The sequence below is a fragment of the Schistocerca piceifrons genome, chromosome 6, assembly GCF_021461385.2.
Source record: "Schistocerca piceifrons isolate TAMUIC-IGC-003096 chromosome 6, iqSchPice1.1, whole genome shotgun sequence".
Classification (NCBI taxonomy): Eukaryota; Metazoa; Arthropoda; class Insecta; order Orthoptera; family Acrididae; genus Schistocerca; species Schistocerca piceifrons.
In genome coordinates, this window is record NC_060143.1 from 512,421,954 (window position 1) to 512,437,338 (window position 15,385).

Here is a 15,385-nt window from a genome sequence, read left to right on the forward strand (position 1 = left end):
ATCGAAGCAGGTCAGGAAATTCTTCCCTCTCTGACATCCCACCAGCTCCAGAGACTGCGGGACCGCATACAGCTCTGTTCATAGACAATAAATCCGCTTTATGGAGAAATCTTCAGGACACAACTACGGAAAACCAGTCAGTAGCAATGTGAATCCTCCTGCTTAGACCCATCATTGTACACTGGAGTACAATTGTGGAAATGTTAAAAATGATATGAAAACGACAGTAGACATAATATCTTTTCTATATTCATTACATCTAAAAGAGCCCTGGCCCTCATAAGGATCTAAGGCGATTATTTGCTCCAATCTTGACGTAACACAGTATTTGTCTCACCAGTCTCTAGTAAGTAGCTCTTTGCACGAATTACAAAGGGCCTCATAGCTGTAACATAATTATTAAAAAGTGAAGGAGTAGTGGTACGGTGTAAAAGTGTTTGCGGTAGGGCATAGTCTTACATACTCAGTGCACAGTGACGTGGCACGAGACAAAATGTCTTATGAGCTGAGAACCTGTCATTAGCACGCAGAAAGCAGATAAGGACGTCGTTACATGTTTAGCAAGGTGTCCTATCTGTTTAGATTATATGTAAATGTTGTGCCACTAGATTAATAGCAAGGAGATCCTCCAGGATCCACAACATGTTAGAAAAACAAGAATACATCATAAATATTTACAAAGAGAAACAAACATGCCAATGTGCCTGCCAGAGATCCCAAGTGAAATGCTTCTCGTGGCCGTGGAATAAATCAAAAATATCTTAAACATATTTTCATTTGAAAGATGCCAGTAATAAATAACTTGCCATAAAACATGTAAACGTTCAATACACTGAGGTGCATATACTAATTTCCAGCCGGTGTGGCCGAGCGGTTCTAGGCGCTTCAGTCTGGAACCGCGCGACCGCTACGGTCACAGGTTCGAATCCTGTCTCGGGCATGAATGTGTGTGATGTCCTTAGGTTAGTTAGGTTTACGTAGTTCCAAGTTCTAGGGGACTGATGACCTCAGATGTTAAGTCCCATAGTGCTCAGAGCCAAAAAATATACTAATTCTTATGCTATTATAACCATGCATCATCAAATGGAAAAATCATTTTGTAACACTTATTTACAATGATCGCATTACTGCGGTGAATTTATACAGAAGTCAGATTTACTGATACTTTATTTGATCTTGTTGATAATATGTATATGGGAAAGTTCCGTCTTGTTGGGTACCGTTTTTAAATTTAAAATTGCAAGTAAATTAGAAGTCTTTAAATTATGGAATATGTGCAGTACTATCATTAGGGAATATTTCAATACAACCTTCGCAAAAAATCTTCCGAATATTTTCTCATTCCGTAATATCTGAACAAAAAATCACAACGTGTAATTTTTACCTGCGGAAAACATCGCTCCTAACTTCGTTTCTCTTTATTATGGGTTGAAAATAAACACTAATGAATTAGTAACACAGCCTTTATTCGGGCCAAACGTTTGTTTCAAAATTAAAGAGTATTGCATTACTGTCGGTTACTCTGCAGACGTTTCAACCATAACAAGAAAATGCTCAGTCTCGTGCTTTTTGATACAAAAATCACGTTTAAAAACTTTGCAAGTATCGTCATCGTATTTGCACAAAGCTCATAACACCAGCAACAGCATCCGGTGCACTTAATCCAGGTCTCTTTAGACGTATCAGCTCACCACAGCTGATCGTAGTAAATGCACTCCTGGTCCTGATGAGTCCTTCAACATGGTTTCATCAACGCTTGTATCAGAGCCATTCTCACCAGCATACTGCTGCTTCATGATTGTCTGTTTGTTTCTTACGAAGAGCTTCATTTTGCAAAACCCAGAGGTTGAAGATCTATCAACTGCATCAAATGAGGCTCCTGAACTAGATTTTGTTGAAGGTGGTGTTGTCCCTGTTGTCTCAGTGCTTGCTTCCTTTCTCCCTTTATCCAGTATTTTTAAAACGAGATAACGTCAACACTACTGCTTTGTCTGCTCTTGGTGGTGGGTTTGATTTCATGAACTGCAGTCGACAATGGTTCTGCTGTGACTTCTGATGCCTTATCCTCATTTGCTGCAGATTACTGAGAAGGAAATTCCGTGTATGAAGAAACATGGGTTAACAAGAATAGATTCACCTTTTTTAAAACTATCTGCCGCCACTTCCATTGTTGCGACTCTGCAGTACGCTCGTCCCGTCAATGACCTAACGTCTTTGTCTCTCAAACAGTTTAGAGGTGGCGTCTCGAATAAAATTCAGAACACGTGTTTGTACAAACCGACGCCAAAATTCCGGTACCCGAAATAGTGCAACCTTATACTAACGCTACTATGGACCATCCCTTACTTCTATTTATGCCTTAAGTGAACTGTGGACGACGTGTTTTCTTCAAACAACTGTCACGTATGAAATACTTTGAAAGTATGTTTTACCTGGCTTGAGGAACAACTTCCAACTGAACTCTGTAGAAAACGTTTACCTTGGCCACAGTGCAAAAAATAACTGTGGAAAGCGAAACGTTGACGGCACCGGTGCCAAACTCACAATGGCGTATCTGAATGACATTCGCTCCTGGTTGTAGGAGCGAGCTACGGAATGCAGCACCAAGCAAGGGAGATAGCTATCAGGATTTAGGCACCCACCCAAAAAATGGGCATTTTACCCTACGTAATTTGATTCTACAAAGAAATTCAGCAGTGGATTAGAAGTAGTTGGCCGTCAATAAATCCTTTAGGATCTCCTAAAGCTGAACTTTAATAGTAATGGCTTCAAATGGCTCTGAGCTCTATAGGACTTAACTTCTGAGGTCATCACTACCCTAGAACTTAGAACAACTTAAACCTAACTAACCTAAGGACATCACGCACACCCATGCCCGAGGCAGGATTCGGACCTGCGACCGTAGCGGTCGAGCGGTTCCAAACTGTAGCGCCTAGGACCGCTCGGCCACCCGGCCGGCCTTTATTAGTTGTTAAGCTTTTTATGGCTGCTGGTAAGCTATTGAAAATGTATTTCTGAATAATGAACAGCTTTCTGGATCCACGTAAGTGACTTTAAAACTTTGTTGAAGATTATTCTTATTTCTGGTATTGATCCCATGAAAAGAGCTGGTGGTTCGAAACAGAGATACATTTTTAATGAGAAATTTCCTTAATGAACAGATGTATTGGTAAGCAGTAGTTATTGTCCCCACTTCGTTAAACAGGCCTCTGCAGGACGCTTTTGACTTCACACCACAAATAATTCTTATTACACGTTTTTGAACTGGGAAATCTTTAACTTGCCTTGATGAGTTATCCAAAAAACAATTCCGTTTAACATTTTGGAATGAAAGTAAGAATAATGCGCTTGCTTTTGTATTTTTGTATCACCTGTGTCTGCCAACATTCGGATGAGGAACACCGATATCTGGCAGAGAAATAGGGTAAGAGTAAGACACATTTATTTATAAATAAAAAAACACCTGAATATTTCGGTTGGTAAGTTGTTAACTGAATCTGATTTCAGCAATTTTATTTTCGCTGTGTCAGTCGAACTAGTCCGCACAGGCTCCGCTCGCCGTAACGAGTGTGTGTGGAATGCCTCGCTGTTGATTTCACGAGTGTAACTGCAATGTTTTCGTTTTGGCCAGTGGAGTGGAACGTTGGCCCATCCATCATACATTTCATATGTTCAGAACGAATGGAATTATTTTCGGCGCAAGGGAGATGAATGGAAAGAGCGTTGCCAATTTATTAGTTGGTAGCACCGCCGTGGGAAGCGACTGCGGAAGGGCCTAAAAACTGCGCAAGGGCACCGCGGATTTTCGCAGAGTCACGGCTGGTAATAGCAGCCCTTTATCCTCAGCTCCGCCGCGTCTGGGTGGAGGGCTCAGATTGTTGAGCCCTCGCTGCCCCCCCCCAGGACTCGCGCAATAGTCTCTGAGGGGCTTAACGCTAATTTGTGCCCGTGCACATACTGTTCAGACGGTGCTTGTTTTTTTTTTTTTTTTTTTTACTCTTGGGTTCCTTCCTAACCGTACACTTGAAAACCACGACAAATTCGTAAAAAAACTGCCAAATGTAAGTATTTTTGACGTGCAAAAATACTTGTTTCAAATTTGTTTGCATTTCACTAGTAGCAATGTAATCTTTTGTTTTGTTAATCAGGCTGAAGTTAAAAAACCGAAAAAAATCACTCCTGAGAGAAAGCGTTCATATGTGTAAATGACATAGAATATTGCAGAACGTTGTGTTGTGAAAGTCCCAGAATCTTTTTACAAACTCGAAGATGTATAAAATAATACTTGAACACAGTAAGACGCGAACCTACTTCTTTCGACCCCGCAACTCCATGTTTCTGAACAGTACACAACGTTGAGCACTTGCAACTTTCAACAATTTATTTCATCTTCGGCTCTCCTGAAGACATTTAGTTATAACAAACCATACGTACAGTCATGTGTTTGTGATAATTGTTCACTGCGCCGTTGCCTTGAAACTGCAATCTGTCATAAGATGTAAGTTAATACAAAAACAACGAAATACGACGCAATTCAACACGGCGATTCCAAAGTTCTTCTTTTGTCGACTGCTGTCGAGTTTCGTGGCTGCATCGGGGCACTTCATTCTGACGTTACTTGCCAGTACGATCGAAATGGAGCTAACTTCTCCTGGCCGAAGACGGGATTGAACCGTCGTCCTCCCGAATGCGAGTCCAGTGTGCTAACCACTGCGCCACCTCGCTCGGTCGAATTGCATGACCTGTGCGTAGATATCTAATGCCACATACTTCCACAAACCTACTAACAAACTATCGCACCGAGCGAGGTGGCGCAGTGGTTAAACACTGGACTCGCATTCGGGAGGACGACGGTTCAATCCCGCGTCCGGCCATCCTGATTTAGGTTTTCCGTCATTTCCCTAAATCGCTCCAGGAAAATGCCGGGATGGTTCCTTTCAAAGGGCACGGCCGACTTCCTTCCCCGTCCTTCCCTAATCCGATGAGACCGATGACCTCGCTGTCTGGTCTCCTTCCCCAAAACAATCCAATCCAAACTATCGCATCCGTGATACACAGAATCAGTGATTTATTTTGTTCCGAAGACGAATAAACAAGCTATTAAGCAGTTGGTCATAATGTTTTGGCTCATCATTTTATATATATACTAAGATGATATCTGTTATTTCGGACATGTTCGGCTCACCCGCCACTTGACCATCTTCTTCTTCTGTGCGGATGCACAAACAGTGCCCGAACTCTTACGAGAATCGGCAACGTGCCGCGAGTAATGAATATAACGGGCAGGGGCACTACGAATATAGTGCGGAACATTACGTTCAGAATGTGGGTTTCACGGGAGGCGTGCCAGAGATAAATCCCTGCAGTCGCACTATACTCTGTGTCCTCGGTGGCTCAGGTGGATAGAGCGTCTGCCATGTAAGCAGGAGATCCCGGGTTCGAGTCCCGGTCGGGGCACACATTTTCATCTGTCCCCGTTGATGTATGTCAACGCCTGTAAGCAGCTAAGGGTTTTCATTTCATTGTAATTTCAGTTAACGAGCTCCATGGTCACCGATGTCCGAAAGAACAGATACCATCTTAGTATATATATATAGTTAAGGCTCACCGGCCACTTGACCATCTTCTTCTTCTGTGCGAATGCACAAACAGTGCCCGAACTCTTACGGGAATCGGCAACGCGCCGCGAGTAATGAGTATAATGGGCGGGGGCACTACGAATGTAGTGCGGCACATCGTGTTGAGAATGTGGGTTTCAAGGGAGGCGTGCCACAGACAAATCCCTACAGTCGCACTATCGTCTGTGTCCTCGGTGGTTCAAATGGATGCCGGCACGGTAGCTCAGCGTGTTCAGTCAGAGAGCTGGTTGGCCTCTGTAATAAATAACTGAGTGACAGGATCAACAACGAACTTGAACGGATGTTATGTGACGTCCGCAACGACCAAACACAACGATCAACAACGAACAAAATGAAAAAAAAAAGATGGATAGAGCGTGTGCCATGTAAGCAGGGCATCCCAGGTCCGAGTCCCGGTCGGGGCACACATTTTCATCTGTCCCCGTTGACGTATGTCAACGCCTGTAAGCAGCTAAGGGTTTTCATTTCATTGTAATTTTATCATTCTTTGTCGGGTATAATAAAATCAAGGATTTAGTCGGGATTTTGTCAAAGGGTGGGTCCGAAAATCAAGGATTTAGTCGGGATTTTGTCAAAGGGTGGGTCAGATTTATTAACTAGTACCTTAAAAAGATTACTGCTTTTTTTTTCTTTATTCTGAAAATTTCCATAAAGAACGATAAACCATTTTAGTTTACAGTGAACTCGGAATTTTCATCGAAGGAGATATTAACTCGTTACTTAAGGGTGCTGTGTTTTGGCAAACCGCTGAGAGGCAGTCATGTTCCCGTCTCCCTCCACCCTCCCAAGTCATTTTACACTCTTCTTGTTTCAGTCTGATTTAAGCTGAGGAAGCGATCAGCAGTGGACGAGCACTAATTTTTTGGGACACCGTGATTACTACTGACAGGACTTTTCAGATAAAGAGATCTCTTCCAGTTATTTTCGGGTTTGCAGCCGGATCCCATAAATTTGATGGGATCCGGCTGCAAACCCCAAAGAAATACGCCGGAAAATTTCAGAAGTAACAAAGAGATCTCTGTTCGACAGAAAAGCTAGAACAATTTTTGGTGCCGAAAATGCAAAGGATATGAAATTATTCAACCTTACACCTTTTCAAATTTCCTCATTTAAGTATAAATCTGTCACTTCTTTCAATGTAAGAAAGATAGTTTTCTGTATTAAAGACTGTCGCGGTAAACAAATTCATGAGCCTAAATTAGGAGAATTTCGGTTATTATTTTTTTATCATTCGGTTCTTAGTGCCGGGAGTCTCCAAAGAGATGATCAGCTCGCCTTCGATGCAGCTTTTTTTTATTTAGGGAGAGGGGATTGCGATCTGTCAGGAAAGAAAGTTATTCGGAAGGAACTGGTTGTGGCCTATAGTAAGGGACTAACTCAGGAATTTGCGTAAACTGAAAATGGGAAACCACAGAAAACCATTTTCAAAATTTCCGGCGGATGGATTCAAATCACGTCGCCTCCCGCATCCAGGGATTGCTATCTCAGAGGCTCAAGACGCAGAGCTACGCCAAGTCAGTGGAAAATTTTGAAATTATGGTTGTTTTACATCGTTTAAAATAAAATAAGATGCATCATCACAAAAGACTGAATTCTGACATTGCATGTTTTTCCTTTAATTGTGCATGTTTAGTCATTTAATAGTGCCAGAATGCAAGCATATTTTAAGATTTAATTGTACAGTGAATTGTTAGCTTTAGTTCTTATAATATTACAAAATCATAAATAGATTTAGGACCAAAGAGGGACGGAGGGAGGCAGAACGCAGTTAGTTCGATCGAATTCAAACAGTCCGCTGAAAAAATATTTTATAAACGAACTATAGAATGTGCTGTCATCACATACCTTTTCCGCTCTCAACAAACCCCTCCGCAACGTTCCGTATTGGAGCTGGTTTCATAATTGAGTAGTGTCCTGGTGAGCAGATAGGACGATTTTTGCCGTTTGGGTTACTAAGGATAGGGCATTAAACAAATTTTTTTTAAAGAAATGCAGCCCCCACCGTTTGGGCGATAGTTTTGTTGATAAACGCGATTTTTGGGCCACTCAGACAAATCCAAGTGTATTTTTATGCACTGGTTTTAATTTAATATTTTTTATAATGATATTTACCGCTATGCTGCCTTGTGAAATACTAAAATATTCCAACCCCAAAGTTCTACCAGCCGCCAAATAACGAATCCAGTGCTAACATTAAACTGCTATACATAGGGAATTAGGCTATTATAGCAGAGCGTAGATACCGTTAGCTTACGATAATGCTGGCGAACGAATCAAAATCGGTTTTCCTCTTCTTTCTTTTACAGACTTCTCCATGATTAGAAACTATCGCAAAAGCACACACCAACAACAAACTGTAGCACTTACATTACATTCAACTGCAAGTAAAAACTGAACTGCTTAACAAAACAACAACTGAACTGAAGCATGGTTAACAATTCGTTTTACCGAGCGAGGTGGCGCAGTGGTTAGCACACTGGACTCGCATTCGGGAGGACGACGGTTCAATCCCGTCTCCAGCCATCCTGATTTAGGTTTTCCGTGATTTCCCTAAATCGTTTCAGGCAAATGCCGGGATGGTTCCTTTGAAAGGGCACGGCCGATTTCCTTCCCCATCCTTCCCTAACCCGAGCTTGCGCTCCGTCTCTAATGACCTCGTTGTCGACGGGACGTTAAACAACACTAACCTAACAATTCGTTTTGGCTAGAAGAGGGATGGGCGACAGCCGATAGGGCTATGGATGTATAGATAGTTTAAATCTGTAGCTGGCCTTGCTGGCTATGGTGCGTATTCGTTTTTCGTCGTATGACTGAAAATCAAAAGCTCTTTCAAATTCGCTACTCGGCGACTAGGTCGTGTGGAATTTCATATAGGTGACAGGGGAGGGTCCCCACTTTGGTTACATCGTTAAAATGAAACGGCAGAGATTACACTATTATTATAGAGTCATTGTGATAGCACATGTATTTTTAATAGAAGTAGCTGTAAAAGTTTGTTTTATTAAATGCTATTGGTTCACGTGGTGATCGGCGTCGGTGTTAGCCGTATCCAGTTGTGACTGGTGCCGATCCTCTATCCCAGTGATGGCCAAACTTTTTTGTTCAAGAGCCAATGCTGTCATAGTAGGGTGAAACGCATAGTTGTGGGCGTATGGAAGAGGTTGGACTGAGAGGGGGAAAGTAAAGTGGCCACTCAAAGGGATATTGGATTTTCACAAAACTATTGTTATTAATACACATTATGAATCTGCGTAATTTATAAGGTATCACACCAAATATTCTCTAACGAAAGGAAATAAAATATTTAGGAACTACATACATTCTTCTCTAGGCGTACAAGGTGACTAATTTTCCGTACCTAAGAGGTTAGTATGTCCAATGACTTCGCAACAGGATCCCATGCTTGTTTCTCTGATTTCCGTACATACGAGGGTAATCCCAAAAGTAAGGTCTCCTATTTTGTATAAGTACAGAAGTCTGTTTGTGTGGCAGTTGGTCACACTGTTATGAAGAGAGCTTCACACGTGAACATGCGCACGCCGCGCTGAGGCGCTCAGTCTTGGCTTGGCAGCCGTTGAGAACGGAGCTCCCGTTGGATGTTACCGCCTAGTGCGAACTGCTCGCTATTATTCGGTTTTTGAACGCAAAGGGCACTGCGCCGATTGAAATCCATCGCCAATTGACGGAAGTGTATGGTGAGTCCTGCATGGATGTCAATAATGTTCGTAAGTGGTGTAGAGAGTTTGCGGCTGGTCGGACCATAATTCACGACGAAAGGACCGTTAATTTCTAAGGAGACAGTGTTGAAGGTAGAGCAAAGCATGCGTGAAGATCGGCGGGTCACCCTCGATAACCTCTGCACGTTGGTTCCTGAGGTTTCCCGAAGCACCGCTCACAGAATTTTAACGGAAACATTGAACTACCGGAAGGTGTGCGCAAGATGGGTGCCACGCATGCTGACTGAGGCCCACATGCGGAATCGAGTTGATGCTTCCCGCGCATTTCTTCACTGCCTTCCAGCCGAACAGGACAACTTTCTGGACTCAATTGTCACGGGTGACGACACCTGGGCATACGACTTTACACCTGAGATCAAGCAACAGTCACGCCAGTGGCGGCATCCTTCTTCGCCAAAGCCGCGGAATTTCAAACACAGTCTGCCGGTAAAGTCATGACAACCGTTTTTTGAGATCGGAAAGGGGTATTGTTGGTCGATTTTATGCCCACTGGGACCACAATTAACGCTGACAGGTACTGTGAGACTCTGAAAAAACTCAAACGGGCAATTCAGAACCGGAGAAGAGGAATGTTGAGCAAGGGCGTACACATTCCCCATGACAACGCTCGCCCACACATCGCTCGGCAAACCGTTGCTCTCCTGCAACAGTTTTAGTGGAACATAATTACCCACCCACCCTATAGTCCCGACTTGGCGCCCAGTGACTATCACCTGTTCCCTAAGTTATAAGAACATACGGCCGGAAAGCAATTCAGCTCCGACGACAAGGTGAAAGAAGAGGTTCGTAACTTTCTGAACAGCATGGCGGCGAGGTGGTATGACATGGGCATACAAAAACTGCCACAGCGTCTACAAAAATGCATCGACAGAAACGGTGATTATGTCGAAAAACAGCTAAATGTTCAAGCTGTAAACTGATGTAAACCATTGTAGAAATAAACAAGTCTATGTACTTATAAAAAAATTGGAGACCTTACTTTTGGGATTACCCTCGTATTTTCTAGGCTTTTTCACGGCCTACTGTCTAAAAGAACAGGAGACAGCTGAGCCACACTGCTTTCGATTGGGCTTTTGTATTAGGCAAAATACAGCAGAACAGAGACGGTTTGAAACAATATGACTTTATATGTTGAAAATTGTTACGGAGGGACAGAATGGTGGATGATATCTTTATGTGTAAAAGGGTTTAGAGGTCACTTTCATCTGTTGCATCATACATATTTTTCGGAAGTAACAAACTCTTATTGGGATAAACGCCTTGGCCACTTTCCACTACAAGTGCTGTGACCACTTTTCACGATCGGACGCCATATCGGCATTAGTGAACCATACAGAAACTGTCAGACTGAAGGATATAACAGGGGACTATATTTTTAGGTCAAAAGACATTGCTTTGACATTGATATGGTAAAAAGTGACTATTCTCCATCCAAATAAGGTAACAGGAATAATATGAATGACTTACCTTACATTATATAACCCAAAAATAAAAATAAAACGTTCTACTAAAAAATAACGGAATAACCTTCCTCTGTGAATCTCACTGATAACGGGCGGCGGTGCATTATAGAACTAGTGTGACCTCTCCTCGGCAGGAGCAGCACTTTTCAGGGCAAAAACTACGCAAAGACCACTTTCCCCTCCTTATCATTTTACCACACCTCCTACTATCGATATTATTGTTAACTGATAAGTAAGTACATTATAGTAACTAATAACAAAAACTACAATTTCTGATACGATCACAGACGTTTACTAAATGTTTTGAATGTCATTTCTCTTTTACTGATTGCACTGCATTACAACTGCCTTAATTTTATTTCATATTATTTGCTACATACATGAACCACAATTAAACATGACCGTCTCTATAATGTGCATTCAAGAATCCACGTTACTTCCGTTTGACATTTGTACCACAGCAGCTGAGCAGCTGATTGGTGCTGGGTCCGCACGCTCGTGAATCGTCAGCACTGGAAGACAAACAATAATATATCCCCCGTGTCATTTGTATTAATCCTGCAGTGGCTGCGCTACATACGACTCTGCCTCTGATGTAAGCGGGAAAATTGACTGCTCGCCGCCAAATTCACGAACGTCAATAAAATTGAGTAATTCTTAATATACAGAATTACTGTCTGTATTTTTTTGTCACTGAGCAAGAAAAAACATACGCTTAAGAAGCTGGTAACATTAGTTAATATTTTTTGATTCTGCTGTTAGGTAGTTGCTGGAAGCATGTTGTTATTCTGGTCTTCAGTCCGAAGACTGGTTTGACGCAGCTCTCCATGTTGCTCTATCCTGTGCGAGACACTTCATCTCCGAATAACCACTGCAGCCGACATCTTCCTGAATCTCCTTACTGTATTCATCTATTGGTCTCCCTCTACGAGTTTTGCCTCCCACACTGCCCTCAAATATTAAGTTGGTGATCCCTTGATGCCATTGCAGTCTACACTTTATATGCTCTCTACTTCGGGCATCATCAGTTATTTTCCTGCCCACATAGTAAAACTCATCTGCTGCTTTGTCTCGTTTCCTAATCTGATTCCCTTAGCATCACCTGATTTAATTCTACTACATTCCATTATCCCTGTTTTGCCTTTGTTGGTGTTCATCCTATATCCTCCTTTCAAAACACACTCTATTTCGTTCAGCTGCTCTTCGAAGTATTACAATGTAATCGGCAAACCTCAAAGTTTTTATTTTTTCTCCATGGATTTTAATTCCTACTCCAAATTCTTCTTTGGTTTCCTTTACTGCCTGTTCAATGTACAGATTGAATGACATCGAGGATAGGCTACAGCCGTGCGTCACTCCCTTCTCAACCACTGCTTCTCTTTCATCCCCCTCGACGCTTATTACTGCCGTCTCGTTTCTATACAAGTTTAAATAGCCTTCCACTCCCTGTATATTACCTCTCCTACCTTCGTAATTACAAATAGTGTATTCCAATCAACATTATCTAAATCTTTGTCTAAGTCTACAAATGCTATATGTGTAGGTTTGCCTTTCCTTAAGATACGTTCTAAGGTATGTCGTAGGGTTAATATTGCCTAGCGTGTTCCTACATTTCTCCGGAATCCGAACTAATCTTCCCAAGGTCAGCTTCTATTAGTTTTTCGATTCTTCTCTAAGGAATTCGTGTTAGTATTCTGCAGACGTCACTTGTTAAACTGATAGTTCGGTAATTTGTACACCTGTCAGCATCAGCTTTCTTTGAATTGGAATTATTATATTCTTCTTGAAGTCTGAGGTTATTTCGCCTGTCTCATACATCTTCCACACGAAATGGAAGAGTTTTATCTTGTCTGGCTCTCCCAAAGCTATTAGTAGTTCTGACTGAATCTCGTCTACTCCTGGGACCTTGTTTTGATTTAGATCTTTCAGAGCTTTTTCAAATTCTTCTCTCAGTTTCATATCTCCCATCTCATCTTCATCCATTTCCTTTCCTTTAACATTTCTTTCAAGTTCATCTCCCTTGTGCATACCCTTTGCATACTTCCATCTTTCAGCTTTCCCTTCTTTGCTTAGGACTGGTTTACGACCTGAGCTCTTCATACTCATACAGCTGCTTCTCTTTTCCCGAAAGGCCTCTTTAATTTTCCAGTAGGCGATTTCTATCTTTTCCCTAGTGAAATATGCTTCTAAATCCATACATTTGTCCTCTAGCCATTCCTGCTTAGCAATTCTGCACTTCCGTATCAATCTCATTTTTAGACGTTTTTATTCCCTTTCGACTGCTTCATTTGCTGTATTTTTAAATTTTCTCCTTTCATCATTTAAATTCAATATCTGTGTTACCCAAGGATTCCTGCTAGCCCCTGTCTTTTTAACTATTTAATCTTCAGCTGCCTTCACTATTTCATCTCGTAAAGCTACTCATTAATCTACTGTATTCCTTTTCCCTGTTCTAGTCAACCGTTGCTTGGTACTCCCTCTGAAGCTCTTGTTCTTTCAACTTAGCTAGGTCCCATCTCCTTAATTTCCTACCTTTTCTTCCAGTTTCTTCAGTTTTAGTCTACAGTTTGTAACCAATAAACTGTGGACAGAGTCCACATCTGCCCCTGGAAATGTTTTACAATTTAAAATCTGGTTCATAAATCTCTGTCTAACCATTATATAATCAACCTGCAACCCTCCCGTGTCTCCAGGTCTCTGACACGTACACCACCTTCTTTTATGATTCTTAAACGAAGTGTTAGCGATGTCTAAATTATGCTCTGTGCAGAACTCTACCAGGCGACCACCTCTTCCATTCCTTTTCCCCAGTCCATATTCACGTACTATTATTCCTTCTCTTCCTTTTCCTACTATCAAAATCAAGTCCCCATCACAATTAAATTTTCGTCTCCTTTAAGAATCTGAATGATTTTCTTGTACCTCATCATACATTTCTTCAGTCTTTTCATCATCTGCGGAGCTAGTTGGCATGAATGCGCAGCCGCACGAACATTTCATTGCGGCCAGCGGACTGCAGTTTGACGACCACTGCTCTTACCCACGGGTGGGCAACCGGCGGCCCGTGGGCTGGATCCGGACCGTCACTGATGCGGAAGGAACTCGTGCGGGAGAGAGTGAGGCGATACAGAATTCTGCAACGGAAATTTTTAAGACAGCTGTTACAAAACGTCGTAAGTAAAGAAATAACGTTCACGACGCTTAAATAAAGGTACACATCTGAATATGGGGTGAACATAAAGTGATTGTATTCTCAAAAACGCATCTATTGTACAATTTGTTGGCATCGTGTTTCGGGAAAGGGGTTCATTTCATATCGGTGCGTTACCCCCTAAAAATATCGTCACTAATGCTACAGTTTTGACTTCATGCACTGAGCGTGCCGCTGTCACGTTATGTGACGAAGCAGACCGCGAGCTAAGTGAGCAATCAGGCTGGTGGGCCACCAAACGTTGCAGATACTTTAACCTGAGAACGAGGTCCCTTTCAGACGTGGAGTGAATTAATTCCAAAATGTGCAGCCGTACGGAACGAACGACGAGAAAGTATAACAGAGACCTTACACTCTGGACTCCCGAATCGTGTCTGATTTATTGCCGACAAGCAGGCATGGTGAGCCTGTGAATGGCTGGAATGTTCTCTGCAGCCTATGTCCCCCCAATAAGACAACAAACGCATCCACGTGAGCAAACCCTTAGGCAGGCAACTGAATAATGAATAGTACGAGGGCTATTCGGAAAGTAAGGAACGATAGGTCGCGAAATGGAAACCACAATGAAAATTAAAACTGTTTTATTTGCAACAGTTAACTACAACTTCCAGCTACTTATCTCCATAGATGTCGATCCGACTTAGACGTTTGTCGTAGCGTTGTACCAACATTCCAATGCCATCGTTATAGAAGGCAGCCGCCAGTGCTTTCCGCCAATTCTCTACGCTGGCCTACAGCTCGTTGTCTGTGCCAAAATGTTGTCTTCATAGCCAGCTGTTGACGTGAGCAGAGATGAAACTCACAGGGAGACAGTTGTGGCCTAGATTGTGGGTAATCAAACATTTTCGACTGAAAACGATGCAGGATCATCTTCATTACCCCTGCAGAATGCGGCTGAGAATTGTCTTCAAGAAGAAAACGCACGTCAGTTATGTAATGTTGGCTGCATAGCTTCAGGCGAAATTTCTCACCAGGCCCTCGTACTTGACGGGAGACACTATTGTTCCACGTATCTTTATGCGCTCCCTGTGTGCTCAGAACTAAAAAGAACGACGTAACACGATCGACGAGCATACTAGAGACACTGCCCAACACACCTGTGCAAAACTTCATCGGATTTTCACTGTGGTTTCCATTTCGCGACCGATCGTTCCTTACATTCCGAATAACCCTCGTACCTTGTTTCAAACACAGCTTGTGACTTTCTAGAGAGCCTTGTAGTTTCCGAGGCTTTGTTTCCATGCTACTTTTATCTCCGAAAGTTAGATGGTGTAGATTTGGAAATTCATACACGTAAAAATATAAACACTTTTATACTCTGATTCACGAACGACG

At 42.3% G+C, this 15,385-nt stretch overlaps 1 non-coding gene across 1 annotated transcript; it reads left to right on the top strand.

Annotated features, from left to right (window-relative positions):
* Window positions 1-5,383: 5,383 nt before the first annotated feature.
* Trnat-ugu lies at window positions 5,384-5,457 on the top strand. The gene has a single exon. It is a non-coding gene; the product is annotated as a tRNA-Thr (tRNA).
* Window positions 5,458-15,385: the final 9,928 nt, after the last annotated feature.